We start from the raw sequence: 18,699 nt of genomic DNA, 5'->3' as shown, positions 1-18,699 counted from the left end.
CAAAGTTATATACTGCATGGAAGTTTTCTATATTTTTGTTTGACTTCTTTGCGTCAGATTCTTTTACTCATATAAATGATCATTGATAAGCAATGCTGGCTAATAATTACTGCCTTATGCTATCCCATTTCTCTTTCTCCTCATTTGCGATAGGCTGAATAATGCCCGCTCCCTCCAACCTCCCACGCCCAGGTCATAATCCCCGGAACCTGTGAATGTATTACCTTATATGGCAAAAGAGACTTTGCAGACATAATTAAGGATCTTGAGATGGGGAGATTATTCAGGTGGCCCAATGTGATCACAGTGGTCCTGGTCATTTAATTGTCTTTAAAACTGGTGAACTTGACACTAAAACGCTGGTAAACATAACAGCGGGGAGGCTTGTACTTGCAGCACAGTGGGAAGCTCAACGCGTCTGCCCGCACTGTGCCTGGTTCAACCACTGCTAGAAGTCTCCGAATTTCATTAGCACTCAACAATTCACCCAGTTCCCCAGAAAAGGAGAAAAACCCAAGCACCAAAGCCCCTCACTAATTATTGTAAATGCTCCCAGGTTACAGTTTTGCGGGGGGGACGATAATGGCAAAATGATGTTAAAGTAGAACAAAAGCTGAAGAAAACCAGGAAATTGTCCCCTTAGAGCCTTCAAAAGGAAGCAGCCCTTCTAACACCTTGATTTAAGCCCATAAAACTGATTTGGGACTTCTGGCCTCTAGAGCTGTAAGAGAAGAATTTGTATTGTTTTAAGCCCTGAAGTTGGTTGGTCATGTGTTATAGAAGCGGTAGAAACCAGTAAATCATCTCTTCTCAAGATTTACTTTTTTTTTTAACCATGTTAAAAACCATTCAATTTTATTAACGTATGTTACATTCATAAATATTCTAAGTAAAGTCTTTCACAATGCACTGTATGATCCTAAATCAAAATACAGATTACAAGAATTCAGAAGCATTCTTGTTCTTCTGATACACTGATCTGAGAATTGTGATTTCTGTGCTTTACAAAATAGAGGCTAATTATTTAGTAAACATGGATGTACCTTAATTTTCTGACCTTTTGGGGAAGGGTTACCTACACTTTTCTTGAATATCTGTGAAGATGTCTTTATTTGCACCGTGTCAACTAATATTCATGACTTCTATTGTTTTTATGAAGATAGGTCATGATTTTAATGGGCTGCCATCTTTTTATGCTTAAAAAGCAATCGGAACAACCATTTAAAATTTAGAGTGATCCTTGGTCTAACTTTAATACAAAGCATGATTCTCTGAACACTTAACCAGTAAATCATCACTTCTCCAGATTTATTTTTTTTCTATTTTTTTCCAAGGGGTGACTATATTTATTTTTTCAAATTCATTTTTACTGGAGCATGGCTGCTTTACAATGTTGTGTTAGCCTCCACTGCACAACAAAATGTATCAGCCACACACATGCAGATCTCCCCTCCCTTTTGGGCTTCCCTCCCATTCAGGTCACCACAGTGCACTAGGTGAGTTCAGATTTACTTTTAAGTAGAGCACCCTTTGCTTTCCAAACTTCACTGCCTCATTTGCAGATGATGAAACAGAGGCCAAGAGTGACCTTTGCAAGGTCACAGGCAAATGACAGAGCCTGAAGTCGAATTCACTGCTTGATCATATTCACTGCACTTCCTCAGTGGAGCATGCGCAGTGGGTTAAAAGATGGGTGGTCGGTCGCTCGTCTCTTTGAAGTGATTTAAGATTGAGGCAATCTCAGGGAGCCTTCAGGGTGATGGAAGTATTGTATGCCTTGCCCTTGGGTTTGGTTACAAAGGTGGGTGTGTGTGCGTGTGTAAAACCCATCAAGTTATATGCTTAGGATTTGTGTACCTGATGTATGCCTATTATTCATCAATTTAAAAAATTTTTACCAGCATTTGGAAAATGAAAACTCTGAACTTTTCATAATAGCCCCAAACTAGAAACAATCCAAATGTCCTTCAACAATAGACAGGATAAATAAAACTGTGGCATATTCATGCAGTGGATTTCGATACAGCAGTGAGAGTAAGTAAACTACTACAGTGCACAGCAACGTAGATGGATCCCACAAGCAAGTTGTAAAATGAAAGAAGCCAAACAGGAGAGAACATTCCATGTGTTTCCATTTATATAAAAGTCAAAGCTGAGCAAACGTATCGGTGGTGTTAAAAGTCAGGGCAGTAGCTAGCTTTGAAGAGGGCTGTTAGGGGCACAGGAAGGACGGGGTCTTGGGTGCTAGTAGATATATTTTTAAAAATCTGGCATCTGGTTGCACGGGTTTATCCATTTTGTAAAAATGGAGTGAGGGGTATGTGTCTCATTTCTGCATTTTATTTGTGTAGATTACATTTCAGTTAAAGATTAAAGTGGGACTGTTAGAAGGTTTAGCGGGGAACCTCTTACAAGCCTTTCTACTATTAAGCTCTGAAGAATTTAGTTTTAGGATTTATTTTAAAGGTACACAGGTAGACTGCATTAGAAAATGTGTGCTTTCATAGAATCATTAGAAAATACACGCTACAGAGAGAAATCTCCTGTTAAGGAATCTGTAGATTTCAATCTCAGCAGTTGTAAACCAAAAGAAATTCATTCCGTAGTCTGCTTGCTTCCTGAGCTAGTACAGTCTTTCTTTCATGAAAATCGACGAAGCCAGCACCAGCCCTCAGGTCCTTTTTGGCTCTTTGTAGTTCTATAGAATGAAAGAATGGGGTCATTTTTTTCAGAGAAGCAGCGTGACATAAAGAGTAAGTTTGTTAGGAGACAGTTTTGTCATGCCGGGCACATTTTCCAGCAGCAGCGACTGGAGTGCTCCATCGGGGTTCAAATGATGGGAAGTGGTTCAGGGCAAGCAGCCGACCAATCAGAACTCGTCCCTCTGAGCCAGAGTACGCCAGTGGCCACATCCACTTCCGGCCACTGGCCGGAGAGTTTCAAGCTAGCCGGTTAACTTACCTGAGAGCATCACAGCCCGTGAGACGGTGCAGAAAGGAGTTAACCTAGTGGGCCTGATACTGCTCTCCTTAACGAGGCCTGCTTGCGAGGTTGGCCCTTGGCTGGTGTCTGGGAGCTTGGCTGGCGAACAGTTCCCTACGTGGATGCGAAACTTGGCCCTAACCGATGAGGCTGGATCAGGGTGCGTAGACTGTCCAAACAGCTGGCTTCTGCTTAACACCCGCTTGCCTTCCTGGAGGCTGGGATTTCACTCTGCCCAGGCCCAAGGTGCCTTTGTGGCCAGCCGGAGTCTTTCTAACAGTTGCCCTGGCAGAAGCATCTCATACCTGTCGTATTTTTGTCACTGAGGGCAGAGTACGCCCCGTGTGACCCTTCACGGGATAGAGAGAGAGTAAGGACGCCTGCGTGTGGATTTCTCCAGACGCCACGTGTGTCTTATTCCCTTATGGTCTGTGTGGCTGTAATAAATTGTAACCGTGAGTACAGCTGGCTGCTGAGGCCCCTGAGTCCTTCTAGTGAATCTCTGAACATAGGTGTGGTCTTGGGGGCACAGAAACCTAAGTGACTATTTAAAGCAGTTTTTCTGCTTTTTTCGAATGAAAATTAGGGTAGAAGGCACTCCCATGTGCTGCTGGTGGGAGTGCAAACGTGGACCAACCCTTTTTGAGGACATGTTATCAGTCTATCAAAATCAGAAATTCATTGCCCCCTTGACCCAGAATCTCACTTCTGGAAATGTATGCTGTAGCTCTACACCTACCTGGACAAAACCATGGACGGACCAGTTTTTCCTTCTCTTCTTCCCTCAGGACTGACTTGTAATAGCCAAAGGTCAGAAACCATCTTCTGCCTGCAGAGGGCCGGCTAAATCTCCAGGGGTTTCACACTAGGAAGTACTACGCAGCTGGAAAAAAGGACGAGGAAGTTGTACATTGATATGTAGAAAGATTTCTTGTGTGTATTAAATAAAAAACAAGATATGGGACAGTCAATATCGTACACTACTTTTTGCAAAGGAAAGGTGGGAGGTGTGTGTGTTTATGCTTTAACTGTTAGAAGCGGTGCCCTGTATGGGGGTAAGTAATACAGTCACTAGAGGCTGGAGAAGTGAGAATTCTCCATGTGTAGGTCCTTATATTGCTCTGATTTTTCAGCCGTGTCATGGTATTGCCTACTAACGTTTTCAAATTAATTGGAAACTGGAAAGGGCCGACAGGAGGCAGCATAGATGAGGTAGATCAAAGTCATGCTATTAGAAATGAAAATAAGGAACATTTTACATTCTTCAAATTTGCTTTTCCCTTTGCTTACTTCGACTATGGCCCACAAGTTAGCCCCCTGTTTCTGTAAGTTAAAAAAATAATTTGACACCAAGCCACTCCCATTCTTTTCCCTGTTGTTTACGGCTGTTTTTGTGCTACAAGGGCAGAGTGGAGTAGGTGGAACAGAGACCACATGGCTGACAAAGCCTAAAATATTTACTGTACTAGTGTGGTGATGACTTTAGGAATTCCTATGTGAAGGTAATTTCTAGTTGTATTGTCTTTTTTTTTTTTTTTTGGCCGTGCCATCTGGCTTGCGGGATCTTAGTTCCCTGACCAGGGATCGAACCCGTGTCCCCTGCAGCAAAAGCAACGAGTCCTAACCACTGGACCGCCAGGGAATTCCCTTTAGTTTTATTGTCTTGATGTTATGATGATTGTTAATATAATCCAGAAAAATCAGTGATGTTCAGCCTGAGGCTGATTATGTTCAATTGTTGCACCACTCATTTTTTGGTGAGTACTTACGGTGCGCCCATGTACACATCTGGCCTCCAGGCAGTGACGGTATTCACAAAACAGTCACCTGATGCTGTAAAGCAGTGTGTGATTCTGTCACAATGAATGGGACCGAGTGTGGGTGCCGTATGAGTTCACAGAATGCCAGAGTGGGTGAGGACGGGCATCGTGGAAGTCCTGTGATAGTTCTGTCTTCTCAGCTTCTTTTGATGAGTCTGGCTTCTTCTTAATTTCATTCCTACCTGGTCCAGGCCGTGATCATCTCTGACCTGAATAGCTGTACCTGCTTCCTGACTATTTCTCCCACATCTGTTTTTTTAAACAACTGGATTGTATAATTTGCACACCATCAAGTTCACCAGTTTTAAAGACAATTAACTGACTCTTAGTAAATTTGCCAAGTTGTATGGCCACCACTACCATCCAATTTTAGAACATTTCCATCACCCCAGAAGATCCCTTGACCTTATTTACAATTAATCCCTGTTCCCATCCCCAGTCCCAGGTTCCCTGGGGAACCACTAATCAACTTTCTGTTTCTCTTTCCTGAACATTTTATATAAATGGAGTGAATAATATATATTCCTTTATGTCTGGCTTTTTTCACTGAACATAATGTTCTTGAGGTTCATACATGTTGAAGCATGTATCATTACTTTGTTTTTATTGCCAAATAGTATTCCACTGTATGGATGGGCCACATTTTCTTTATCTATTTACCAGTTGATGGACACTTGGGCTGTTTGTAATTTTTAGCGATTATAACTGGTGCTGCTATGAACTTTCATGTATGAGTTTTTCTTGGGTGTATACTTTGCAGTAGAATTGTCATATGGATAATGCTGTTTAACTTTTTGAGATACTTCCATATTGTTGCCCAGAGTGGCTGCACCATTTATATTCTTGGCAGCAGGCAGTGTATGAGGGTTCCAGTTTCTCCTTAGCCTCACCAACACTTGTCGTTATCTTTTTGATTATGGCTATTCTAGTTTTGGGAAAGTGAAGTGATATTTCATTCTCACATTTAGTTTTGTCAGATAGGTCCCTTAATATCTTTGTAATGGCCGTAGAATATTCATGTGGTGTCAGGCCTTAGAATGTAGAAAGAAAATGTAGGTGTTAATTCTGTACTTCACCTTCTGTGTCTTGAAACAAGTATGATTGAAGAAATACCAGAATTTTTAAAAGCCAATTAATATTTAAATCACAGTATTCGTAAAATTGCTTGAAAAAGAACCTTGGTATTAAGCAAGTGTTAAAGCTGTAATTTGGAGGGCCTTTTTGGCTTTATTATAAAGTCCAATATTGTAATGACTCACCTGACGTGATATATAGGAGCCATTTTCTAATGCACCAGCATTAATCCACTTATAGCTGAGAGGCTAATGGATTGGCAAACACTTTCATTTTCTGTAAAGAAATGGATATTGTGAGGGCCTGAGTGATGGCAAGAAAGGAGGCTGAATAGAATCATAATTCACGTATTCAAACTGTGCAAAAATAGAGGTGGGATCAATGTTGCATTGGAGTTTAGATGGGATATTTATGCCTTGCATTTAGAAATAATACAGTGAATCCGTAAAGAACAAGAATCCTTATTTGTTTAAAGTAGACTTGGAGAGAGAAACTCATTGGTAAATGTTAAAATTTGGTCTCTGAATACTTAATTATAGTAAAAATTGTTTGGATTTTTTTTAATTGCCTTATTGCTCTCTTAACTGATTTTCTGCCAAATTTCTCTGTTCAACACTCAAAAGTTGGGCAGCAAGTTGTGTGTAAGAATGTTTGCAGACACGTAAGGTGGTATTTTCGCTCATCTCAGATCGTTTCATAAGGTCTCATCTTTATATTATTACCGATTTGGGGATTGGGGATTTAGAGTACCATGTTTATATATTTAACGTATGGAAACATGACAAATCCTGGGCAAAAACGCTCAGTGCAAATAGCCATATTGACAGAGCAGCCAGACCATCTGCCCGTCTTCGTCCATTAGTGGTTGTCTCACTGGTGTCGTTCAGAGAAAACGCTCACCTTATTGTACGTGCGTGTGATGAGGCCAAGAAATGAGCGATTACTGTGTGTGGTGGTGACCCACCACAGTACTGACATTTGCCTTAAAAAGTGTGAGTCAGTACTAGGAAAGATGGTTAGTTAAAGACGAAAGAGTTAGTTTAAGAAAAAAAAAAGGGTGGCGGGATAAATGAGGAATTTGGGAGTAACATATACACACTACTATATATAAAATAGATAACCAACAAGGACTTACTGTATAGCACAGGGAACTATACTCAATATTTTGTAATAACCTATAAGGCAAAAGAATCTGAAAAAGAATATATCACACACACACACACACACACACACACACACACACACACACACACACACACACACACACACACACACACACACACACACACACACACACACACACACTGAATTACTTGGCTGTATACCTGAAACTAACACAACATTCTAAATCAACTATACTTCCGTAAAAAGAAAGGAAGAAGCCAATTACAAAGGACCATGTATCTAAGTCCAGAACAGGCAAATTTATAGATAGGAAAAGTAGATTAGAGATTGCTTAGAGCCGGAGTTGGTGAGCGGGGTAGGGCTGGGAGGAAAGGGGATTGACTGCCAATGGGATCAGAGTTTCTCGTAGGGGTGACCAAAATTTTCAAAATTAGATCGTGTTGACAGTTGCAGCCGTAGAATTGAAACAAGTGGAAAGGGAGGAATAAACTAAAAACTATTGAATTGCATACTTTCATATGGGTGAATTATGTGGTATGGCAATAATATCTCCAATTAAGCTGTTTTTTTTAAACATGGGTTTTGGCCTAATCATACATTTTAACCAGTGAAAGAAATATGTTGAGTAAATATTAGTAATCCATCAATTTATGTTCTGCCCATTGACTCATATTTTAATTAGGGAAATATGCATCTCTAATTACTGCCATTGTGTGCCTCAGGCTGATGTGTTTGGATAGATCTCTTTGTCCATGGAAATAGTTGTTCTTTAATCAGGTCAATAAAACAATTACTGCTGGCAGATGGATGTGCCTCCTGTTCAACATCGAGGTCATTTTGAGCCCCTGGGCTGCACAAACTGTTGGTGGAAAATGAAAACCACTTGGTGTTTCTACAGATTGAGCCCTACCAATGTAATATATTCGATATGTAAATTTACACTTAATAATATACTTTGCCAAGTGTTCCCTCTCTGGTAGTGAAAGGCTGTTTACTTACCAATTTTTTAAAAGAGGTGGTGCTATGTGGTCCATTTTTATTTCTTTAAGACAGAAAAATGATACTCTTATTTTAAAAGCCACTGGAGATAAGCATTGCCAATATCCTCGTAATTATTATTTGAAAAATTAGGTTCTCATAGAACGTGACCACGTTTTTCTCAACCTAGGCTAGGTGCTTTGGCGTGGCACCAGAGAAGTAATGTGTGTGGTCTCTGTCCCATCAGAGGTCAAAGGCTTTGTGGAAAAAAAGCAGATGGACACTTAGGAGAAAAAGAATGTCATAATGTGGTCAATGAGGGGGACACAGACGTGAGACATAGTGAGAACCGAATCATGGGGAGGGTTCCCCACAGGCTACAGCTCTTGAGTTATACCTTGAAAATGAATAGAATTAGAACAAGTGGATGAGCAGAGGGAAATGTGAGGAGGAAAGTGGTCCAAGAAGCAGAGGCGAGAAGGTACACGTGGGGAGCCAAGAGGATCCTGGAGAGTGAGCATGGATGATTTGATTTCCAGGAGGGCGATCCCCATGGGTCTGTGAGAGCCAATCTAATCTAGTAGGCAGGGGTTCTACTGTAGATTGTGGGAACCACTCGATGGAAGTTGTTCATTTTGGACCAATAAGCCTTGATCTGGGACTTGAGATGGGAGATTGTAGAGGTTGGTAACCAGCTGGACAGCCATGGTTACCATCCAAGCCAGAGGCCGGGAGAGATTGGATAAAGGGGAAAGGACGGATTTGAACTACACACACACACACACACGCACACGTGCACACACACACACACAAATATATCTGGTACCTAACCCAGCGTGGAGAAGTCATAGCCAACTTATATGTATTTTAGAGAGAGAAGAGAGTATGTGTGTGTATATTGCACGTAGAAGGATTTTATGGAATTTGAATGACTGTCCCAAACAATACAGTGAAGTGGGAATATAGTATGACCATTTTACAGATGAAGACATGGATGTCCAGAGAGGTAGAAGTTAAATACTTCCCAAAGTGACTTAGCTGGTAAATGGAGGAGCTGGAATTCTGAATGCCTGAAGATTTTAAGTTGTTGAGATGGGGTGATGCTTCCTGATGACAGGAAGGAGAGCATTGGGAAGAGTGAGGGGGTGGCATCAGATGGGGGTGGACAAGATGAATTCAACTTAGCATATTTTGAGTTTAGAAGGATGTGAAATATTTAAGTGAAAATATGTGTATGTGTAAACATGTGTGTACATGGGACACATGTATGTGTGCACACACCACGTGTGTTTGTGGGTGTGTCCTGTGCATGCATGTATATACCTGCATTTGTGCACGATGTATGTTTATATGTGTATACATATATACATAGGTACATGTGTATGCATGTCTATATGTGAGGTGTTTGTATATGTGTGTTCAAGCACATATAGATGTATATATTATGTGTGCACGTATACAGTACACACGCACACATTATACATCCGCATGCTTTCACTTAAATATGTTACAGCCTTCTAAATCTAAAATATTCTAAGTTGAATTCATCTTCCCCATCCCCACCAGAACTTTCTTCATCCTTCTCTTCGTCTGTGTATCTATGTACATATATGTGAATGTATATCCATATATACACGTACGTGTGGTGTGTGTTGTAAATGAGCCCCTGGTGCTTAGAAAAGAAATGGTGGCCTAAATTTTAGAATTTAGAATGGAAGGGTTTCAACCTACAGAGAGCATTTGAATCTATTAGAAAGGGTGACCCCATGAGAAAGAGACTGGGCACCCAACCGAGCCTCGGAAACATTCACAGTCAGATCATAAAGAGAATAGGAGAGTGCCCTCCTGGGGAAAAGGGATTCCTTCTTACATGGGCAGGTGTCTCTAGGCAGTGCCTGACCAGAAGTAGGAGCCCAGCAATGTTGGGCTGAATGTTTGTCAGTGTTGTGGGGTTTTATTTTTTATTTTATCAAAAAATTTTTTTAAATTAAAGTATAGTTGATTTACAATGTTGCATTAGTTTCAGCTGTACAGCACAGTGATTCAGTTATACAAATACATATATCTGTTCTTTTCTAGATTCTTTTCCGTTATAGGTTATCACAAGATGTTGAGTAGAGTTCCCTGTGCTATACAGTAGGTCCTTGGTTATCTATTTTGTATACAGTAGTGTTTATCTGTTCATCCCAAATTCCTAATTTATCCCCCACCTTGACCCTTTGGTTTGTTTTCTATGTCTGTGAGTCTGTTTCTGTTTTGTCAATAAGTTCATTTGTATCATATTTTAGATTCCACCTGTATGTTATATCATATGATATTTGTCCTCTGTCTTACTTCACTCTGTCTTATGATCATCTCTAGGTCCATCTATGTTGCTGCAAATGGCATTATTTCATTCTCTTTTATGGCTGAGTAGTATTCCATTGCATATATGTACCACTTCTTCTGTATCCATTCATCTGTCTATGGACATTTCGGCTGCTTCCATGTCCTGGCTATTGTAAATAGTTCTGCAGTGAACATTGGGGTGCATGTGTCTTTTTGAATTATGGTTTTCTCAGGGTATATGCCCAGTAGTGGGATTGCTGGGTCATATGGTAGTTCTACTTTTAGTTTTTTAAGAAACCTCCATACTGTTCTCCATAGTGGCCGTTGTTTGTCTGAATGTTTGTCAGTGTTGTGGGTTTTTTAAAAAATATTTATTGCGTGCCTACTACGTACCAGGCACCGAGTGAGGACCCGGGGGAGGGGGGGCCACCAGGAAGTTTCAGACTTGGCACCAGCCCCCAGAGTCCTGGGCCAGGCCGGGAGATCACGCTTAAAGCATTAGCATAGCCCACAGTGGGAGAGGAAGTGCCGGGGCTTCAGAGAGCAGGGCAGCTCAGGTCACTGGGGGTCACATAAACTCATTAGCTCTGATGGAGCAAATGTCTTTAAAAACTTTTAAACCAACTCTGACCTGCTTTCTTAAGCTCTCATTTTGAAGTCTACCTTGGCACTTTTCTCATTCGTGGATCGTGCTTTTAGGGCTGTCTCTCAACACACATCACCAAACCCCAAATCATGCAGATTTTCTCCTGTATTTTCCTCTACGAGTTTTATAGTTTTACATTTTGGCCTATGCTCCATTTTGAGTTAATTTTTTTTTTTAAGGTGTGTGTCTAAGCTCACGTTTTGGCCTATGGACATCCGATTATTCCAGCACCATTTGTTGGAAAGAATAGCCTTTCTCAGTCAAGTTACCTTTGGCAGAAGTCAGTTGACTGTATTTGTGCGGGTCTATTTCTGGGCTCTCTGTTCTGTTCCACTGACCTATGTGTTTGCCCTTTTGTCAAAAGCACGTTGCCTTGATCGACGTCGCTTTATAGTAAGTCTTGAAATAGGGTACTGCGAGTCCTCTGACTTTGTTCTTCTTTTTCAGAATGATTCTGGCTGTCCCCGTTTCTTTGCCTTTCCGTAAGAACTCTCGAATCTGCTCGCTGATAGCCACCAAAAGGCTTGCCAGGATTTTGACTTGACTGCATTGGGTCTACAGATTCCGATTACAGAGAATTAAGCTATTGTTTTGAACACTGGTTTTTAAGTCGGCCTTGAAGGCCTGGTATTAGGAAAGGCCCAAACTGAGAAACCCTCCAGGCCAGAGAAGCATCAGTTAACAGAGAAAAAGGGGCTGGGGCCTGTGCTGTACATGAGAAAGCAAGGTGGAGGTGGGAGCCGAGGGTTTTGGGGGTCCAGTTAGAGAAAACAGAGAGACAGGCTGACTCAGGATCAGTGACCGGGGACTGGATCGCGTGCTCACAGACGCACTTTGGTCCCAGAGTGAGGGGCGCAGACCTGAAGGCAGGAGCAATGTTTAGGCATCTGATAAAGGCCGGAGACTTACCATAGCTCTGTGGGGCATGGGAAGGGGCACGTGGGGCATAGCTCTGTGGGGAGGCGAAGCAGATGGCCCCCGATGTCATTTTTGGCAGGAGGGCCGCCCCATGAGCCAGGCTTAGCCCAAGCTGGCACCCGGCTCCATCCTGACCCTGGGGAGAGCTCTAACACTCCGAGTCTCCCCGGGGTTGGGGGGGGACCTTGAAAACCACCCACCTGGCCCTAGGGAAGGAAGTGGAGTTTGCAGGAGGAAGGGAGTCATTTCAAGTGATCCCTGATGGTGCTGGGTTACTATTAAAGGGCAAAGAATTCATTCTGAGCCAGAGAAATCTTCATTTCTCCCGCCTCGAGTTGAGACGAGACTCTGTCTTTCGGAGAATTACTGTTTAGTGGCACGGAACACTCATCATTTCTTTTGCCGGCCGCTTAGAGATTTGCTAGATTGATGGTTTTATGACCTTTCAAACGTTCCAGTCTGGTTGGCCGCAGCGCTTGTTGCAGCTTTAAGAGTCTCCGTTAGCCAAGACAAAGGTGACGGGGACAGCCTCCGAGGTCGGGTGATGTGAAGTGATGGGCCTCGTCAAGTCTAGGGCAGTCGGAGCATCCACGATGCCTTTCAGTCTTTTTTCTTCTTTTTATTAGTGGTGATTGGAAACGTATAAATAAACATGGCAAGGGTGTCCCCTTGGAGGATTCCCCCTTAATTAAGTATTTACAATAACCAGATCTCTTCATTGCGTCAATTTCTCTGGGAGAAAGGGAGATGTCACGCTCCATAGCCAGCTTGGAGGAGGAATTTTGGGATAATTATTATTTTTTAATCAAAGAGTTTAATTGTAATTTAGTAAGAGGGCAGATGCGGATTACTCAGTGGCCCAGTAAATATTTTATAATAAGTTTTGAGGCCCTCGGAGAAGAGGCTCACTTTAAGAAAATGGAAAAGCACACCAGCCTCTGAGGGAGGCACATCGTTACATTCAGATACTGTTGCTAAGAACAGCGTGGCTTTTCCCCTCCTCCCCTCTCTCCGCTGCTTTTAAAAAGCAGCAGCTTAAAAGCCTCTATTGTGTGGAGGGGAGAAATATGCTAATTTGAGGCATACTTCCCCTCGGAGTCTTTTTTGAGCCTGTCATAGGTGAGATATGACTGATGATAAAGAGGGGGAGGTGGCAGGGCTCTTATTGTGCCCAGAGAAAGGGGCTGAAGCCGGTGGCGGCCACTCCAGGCACCCTGACGCCCCTGGGGTGTGCGGGCCCCGGAGCTGAGTGGGTCCCAGTGGGCTCACTGGCCCGCCGCCCCACCCCCCCGCCTCCCAGGGAGGTGGTGTGCTGAAAATTATGAAATGCAAGAGACTGGGGGGAAGGGGGAACCTTCCACCTCCTAGACACACCGTAGCCAAGAGAAAAAAAAAAAAATCAGTGTTTTGAAATGGCAGCAAAAACTTTATTATGCCAAGGCTCTGATGGAAGCGTCATCTAGATACTTGGGCTCTCATAGCCCGTCTGCACGGTGTAATACCATTTGGGTCGTGTTCATCGGCTCTCCCCTTGGATCACTAGTTGTGTGGCTCAAGTTCGAGGCATTGAACTTTGATTTTTTTACGTGGCAAGGTGAGCCAGGATCTCTGTACAATGAGATGACGGTATCCGGATGTGCAATGGCTCCTTCCACAAAAGGAAAAACATTTTCCTTTTACTCCGACTGGCTGATTTTTAGGCAGGGAAGTGCATTGGTTTAATTCCTTGTGGACACATTTTAGGGCAGTTAGTTTTTTAAACGTGTGAATTTTATAACTGAAGAATAACACAGGCGTTATTACCAAACAGCCATTGGGTTGCAAAAGTGCTTCCAGATTGAAATTTCACATGACTCATTGGAGGCAGTTCATATACTTGTCATTTATACCTGTAGTGTATTCCATCCATATAGTCCTATGGTTTTATACCGCCGTTCGAAGCCAGAAAATGAGTGTTAATTGAATTCTAGGTTTGCTTTGAGTACTTAGTAGATATGGATGGGAAACGAAAAACGAATATATAGGATGTCCTTATTGCAGTGGTCTCTAAATGTACTTTTTTTTTTTTAATTAAGCATTGTGTCTTTGTTTCTCTTCCTGATAAAGTCTGAAAAGCTAAAACATGAGAAATCTGCGTTGTAAAAATGGGAAGTTACAGCCACGGAGCTTCATTGGATAGAAACTAGAGTTGGAATTCATTCATTCACCCCTACAAAGAAGTAGCTCACGTACCTGGATGCAGGCACGTATTAAATTAACGAGACTGTACATTTGCTTCCTCCTTAAATTAAGGTGGGGAGTCTTCCGTTTCGTGGGTTCTGTTCGCTGGTCTGGTGAGCATGCTTTAGCATTAAAATCACAGCCTATAAACAGCTTCCATTAATCTTTTTTTCTGACTAAAGTCATAGTAGACTAAGGCTTTCATAGTGAAGAAGCAGATCAGACACCTTTTTTAGTGACTTTTACTGGTCACAAGTCCAAGACTTGTCTCATTCAAACGCGCACAGATCACAAAGCAGTGGTTTAACATGTTTCCTTCGTACATTTTTTTAACCTCAACAGGTCGCATAAGATCAGTGTTTAAGAGCCGCGTTATTCTGAGTACCGTCTTGCATGCGCTCCCGAGTCAGCTTTGGCACGCCTGTGAGCTGCGGCACGATTCGCATCCCCAGGAGCGGAAGCTAGGCTGTGTCTTGCCGAGCATTTTTCACAACTAGCAGTGAGCTTAGCCAGTTCACTATAAGCATGTAAAGGTTGAATGAAACTGAGAGCTAAGCAAACCCTGAAAGCCAGACTTCTTGCCCCTGATTTGAAACTCGGTGATGCACGGAACCCTTGTCGAGTTCTCGGTGGTTCTGGCGGCCTGTAGATCGTGGCGCTACGACACAGGAAAAGTGTCATATGATGACGGCTTTTAAAAAGGCACGTGTAGGAGTCCAGCGGTTAAGACTCCGCGCTTCCAATGCAGGGGGCCCAGGTTCGATCCCTGGTGGGGGAGCTAGATCCCACATGCATGCCGCAACTAAGAGTCAGCATGCGGCAACTAAGAAGCCCACGTGCTACAACTAAAAAAGTCCCTGAGTGCAGCAACTAAGGCCTGGCACAGCCTAAATAAATAAATAGGCAGGCACGTGTAAACAATTAGCTTCAATCTAAAGTAACTATATTTAACACTTAATATTGTAGCCAGGAACTGTTCTCACCACTTGGCTGCATTCTCTTTCGTCTTCCCAGTCCCTTTAAGGCGGGTACAGGCTGGGGCTAGCTCTACAGGTGAGGATCTGAGACCCAGAGGAGTTGAGTAACTTGCTTCCCAGGTCGAGGTGGAGAAGCTCTTCAACTCCTAGTTTTTATGGTGGGGTCTACGACTCCCAAAGAAACTCTGAAATTCCTAAAGGGGGGAAACCCCTGCTCCTTACCCCTCAGGTACCCAATCACATGGTGTTTCTTCTACGAAGCCTTCCTTGCCACCCATGCCCCCAGCCCACCAAGATCAGCATCCTTGCCCCGGGGCTCCCCTGCACCCTCCCGTGGCTTGTGGGCTGTGTGAGTTTGGGGTGGCCAAGGACCAGATACCTCTTGGTGGCCAGCAACGTTCATAACAGTTGCCCTGGACCAGATGCTGGGCCTGCGCCGGGGAATGAATCAGTCGTGGAGCCTACGCCCAGGTAGATGCCCTGTGATTCCAGCTGCCATGACAGCGCCCCCTCAAGAGTGGAGGGGGTGGGTAGGTAAAAATTTGCTGAATCTGAAGTGAATGTGCGTCCCTCAGAAGTGAATGTGTGTCCCTCTACTCCCAAGAGCTTTCTTGCTCCTCGAATGAGAAGCCACAGTGCCTGGCATAATCCCAGGCACGTGATAAATGTGTGCTAAGTGAACAAATGAGTTACTGAGTTAAAAGTTTTGGAGTTGGTATTAGGTGTTGTTAACACTAAATTGCAGGTATTTAAACAGGAAAGAATGGGCCTTCCTCACCTTCTGTGTATTTCCCACTGTGAGCCTTAATATGTTTTTAATGGAGAAATAACGAGATGTCTGGATTTTTGATGAGTGAGGAAGAGGAGGGCAAAGAAGGGAATGGAAATGTTCTGGCTGCAAAGTTCAGAAGTTCCCACTTCAGGCAAAGGTTTACTGCTTTTTATTCACAATGATAAAAAAAATAATCATTTTTAGTGATAATAATTTAAGCTGTGAAATCATTTTTGTTTTTACCCGCGCTGAATGTATGAAAACAAGCATGGGGTTAAAGAGTTTGAAATCCGTATCTCATTTCCTTTGAATACTTCCACTGGGATTAGCAGTAATTAGTGAAAAATAATCAAATTACTTTTTATTTTATTTTATTTTAACGTCTTTATTGGAGTACAATTGCTTGACAGTGTTGTGTTAGTTTCTGCTGTATAACAAAGTGAATCTCAAATTACTTTTTTAAAAGGAGTAAATACACTGGCTAATTAACATATTGACTGATCAACTCCTTGGCACGAACGTGACAAATTACCTGTCACTTTTACCTGTGAAACTGACAGAGCAGCAGAAAAAGTCACACAGCCAATCCCTCAAATAAGATTTTTGACGTTTTAAGCAAGCTAATTATCAGGATGGCCAATTAGAACTAAAAATGTTGAAATTTTCTAAATACATTTCAGTTTCACAGTGCCATGTTCAATTTATCCTCTATATGCAAACGCCTAGGACCAGGCACTTAAAAAAAAAACAAAAAACTGCAAACTCATATTTCGTTTGGGGATTTAAAGAATTAGCCGAAATCAAGAATGTGCTTATTTTTCTGCTGTTGCAAACATTAGTGGGCATTTCTCCTTTGGCAGTTTAACAACAAGAGCTTGGATTCTCTTTAATGCTTTCTCATTTTAAGTGCTTTAGCGGCATTTCGTGTTCCCTTGAAGCATCCATTCTCAGCTGGGGACCATGTCACACTCGTGTGCTCCAATTATTGGTGAGAAGTTCCAATTTGTTATTAATGGTCAAGCAGGGAGATGTCCACTGATTTCCTTTTTTTTTTTTTATAAATGTATCATCTATTCTTGTCATATACCGCCGTCACTCCCTTGCACTTTGATCTGCTTTCCTGAGTGGGATCTCAGCTTGGGAGCTGGGAATTACCCAGAATCCTCCGAGAGTGGGTAGAGCAGGTGACCATTATCCATCCATTACGCTCTGGCCGGGGCTGCTTGACAAGCTCCATCCTGGAGCTTTACTGCCTTCGTGCAAAAGCGTTTCAAACCCCACTCCAGTCTTGCCTATTCATCATAACAGTTACTTTTTATTGAGTATTCCTAGCTCTTGTGCAAAGCCCACGGCATGCATTAGATACTTAATCCAATGGCTTGGTGTATCAGTGGCTTTTCATTAAAAAGATAAATTGACATTAACAGCATTGATTTCCAAAGATTTATGTTATCTCCTCTCTTATACTCTGTCTTGGCCCAATACGATTTACTCTTAAAAGGTATCTTGTAAGATACATGAACGTGTTTTTGCAAAGGTATAATGTATATTTTAGGAAGAATTATCTCTGTCTAGTGTGTGCATTGCAGATCTGGCATTTGGGCCTCATGCTAACAGAATATTTACTTGGATAACTGAGCGTCACGCGAAAACAAGATGTTTGGCTCTGAGTCCAGAGACCCGAGTCTTTAGTCCTGTCTTTCCTGATTGCACACTGAAAAAGGGAGAGAAGAGCTACACGGTTTTAAAATTTTCCTCCTGCTTTAGAATTCTGTGTGCGCGTAACGTTTATTTTGAGCAGGGCCAGAAAATTAGGCAAGAATTGAACAAAATTGTTCACTGTACAGTGAATTCTCCTTGTAGTTTCTGTAAAGAAATTCTAGGTTGTTTGACTCCTGTGCCGCCTTCTTAAGTGCCTTGGTGGTAAAATGAGGGTAAGTGGCCTGCTCTCTCAGGGCCCTTGGTGACATTGCCATGTCCACGGCCCAGACCAAGGACAAAGCCCAATGGCACAGCCCTGGAAACCTTCCTCTCTGAATTGACATCCATCATTCAGTAACCACTTTGAACGAAAGCACATTAGCCCATTCTGATTCCGCTTGAGTGTATGATTAAGTGACCTTAAATTTTGTTGATTGAAAGTGCAGAATGAGCGCAGGGTTTTAAAGCGTGCTGGCGTGTTGCCAACCTTCCACTATCTTACCCCCCAAAGTACAGGAGGGGTTTTATCAAGTGGCTCATGAGGTCAGCGTAGAAGATGACAGTCACCTGCCCTAGTCTTCCTAGCTTAAAGAAAATAGATTCCTTTTAGCAGTACAGAATGCCATTGATGTAAAAGTAATGAAGCCACCATTCAGAAGAAACCCTTAACTGCCCGACCCGTCTGAAGTGGTGAATTCTGTCGGTGGGTACTTGTCGTCTGCTGGGCGAATCTCAGCGTCATCCACAGACTTTTCCGAAGTGCTGGGTGTCAGCTCGGAAGGAAGCAAAGGTAACGGGCTCTGGGAAACTGACACATGACTCCAAATGGTGCTGTTGGGGCGACAAGGATGCTGATTGGTTGAATGAATAAAGTTGAAGATGCAGGAACAGAGTTTGACTAAAATTGATTCGTAAAATGTTCATGGGAGAAAGCAGGTTTTTTCCTAATTTACTGTTGTTTAAACATGTTAAATCCACAAATTAAGTATTTAAGTAAAAAAAGAAAGGTTCATTTGGTATTACTTGTTCCTCTAGGCCGGCTTCTAGAAATCACAGTTTTCCTGTTAAGAGTGTTCCTGAGTCATCTCTTGAAAAATCTCGTGATTTTTCGGTGATCAGAGAGAATTCTATTTTGTCTGCCTTCAAAATTTAGTACAG

The 18,699-nt window shown here is 42.5% G+C and overlaps 1 protein-coding gene across 2 annotated transcripts in view; it reads left to right on the top strand.

Annotated features, from left to right (window-relative positions):
- The window catches only part of GPM6B (glycoprotein M6B), a 194,960-nt gene that overhangs the window by 117,086 nt on the left and 59,175 nt on the right, over positions 1 to 18,699 (top strand). The gene's annotated exons all lie outside the window — the stretch shown is intronic.

The sequence above is a fragment of the Balaenoptera physalus genome (genome assembly GCF_965194825.1).
Source record: "Balaenoptera physalus genome assembly, chromosome: X".
In the NCBI taxonomy this organism is placed as follows: domain Eukaryota; kingdom Metazoa; phylum Chordata; class Mammalia; order Artiodactyla; family Balaenopteridae; genus Balaenoptera; species Balaenoptera physalus.
Note: the sequence above shows the minus strand (reverse complement) of the source record. Positions and strands in the feature narration are given on the sequence as shown.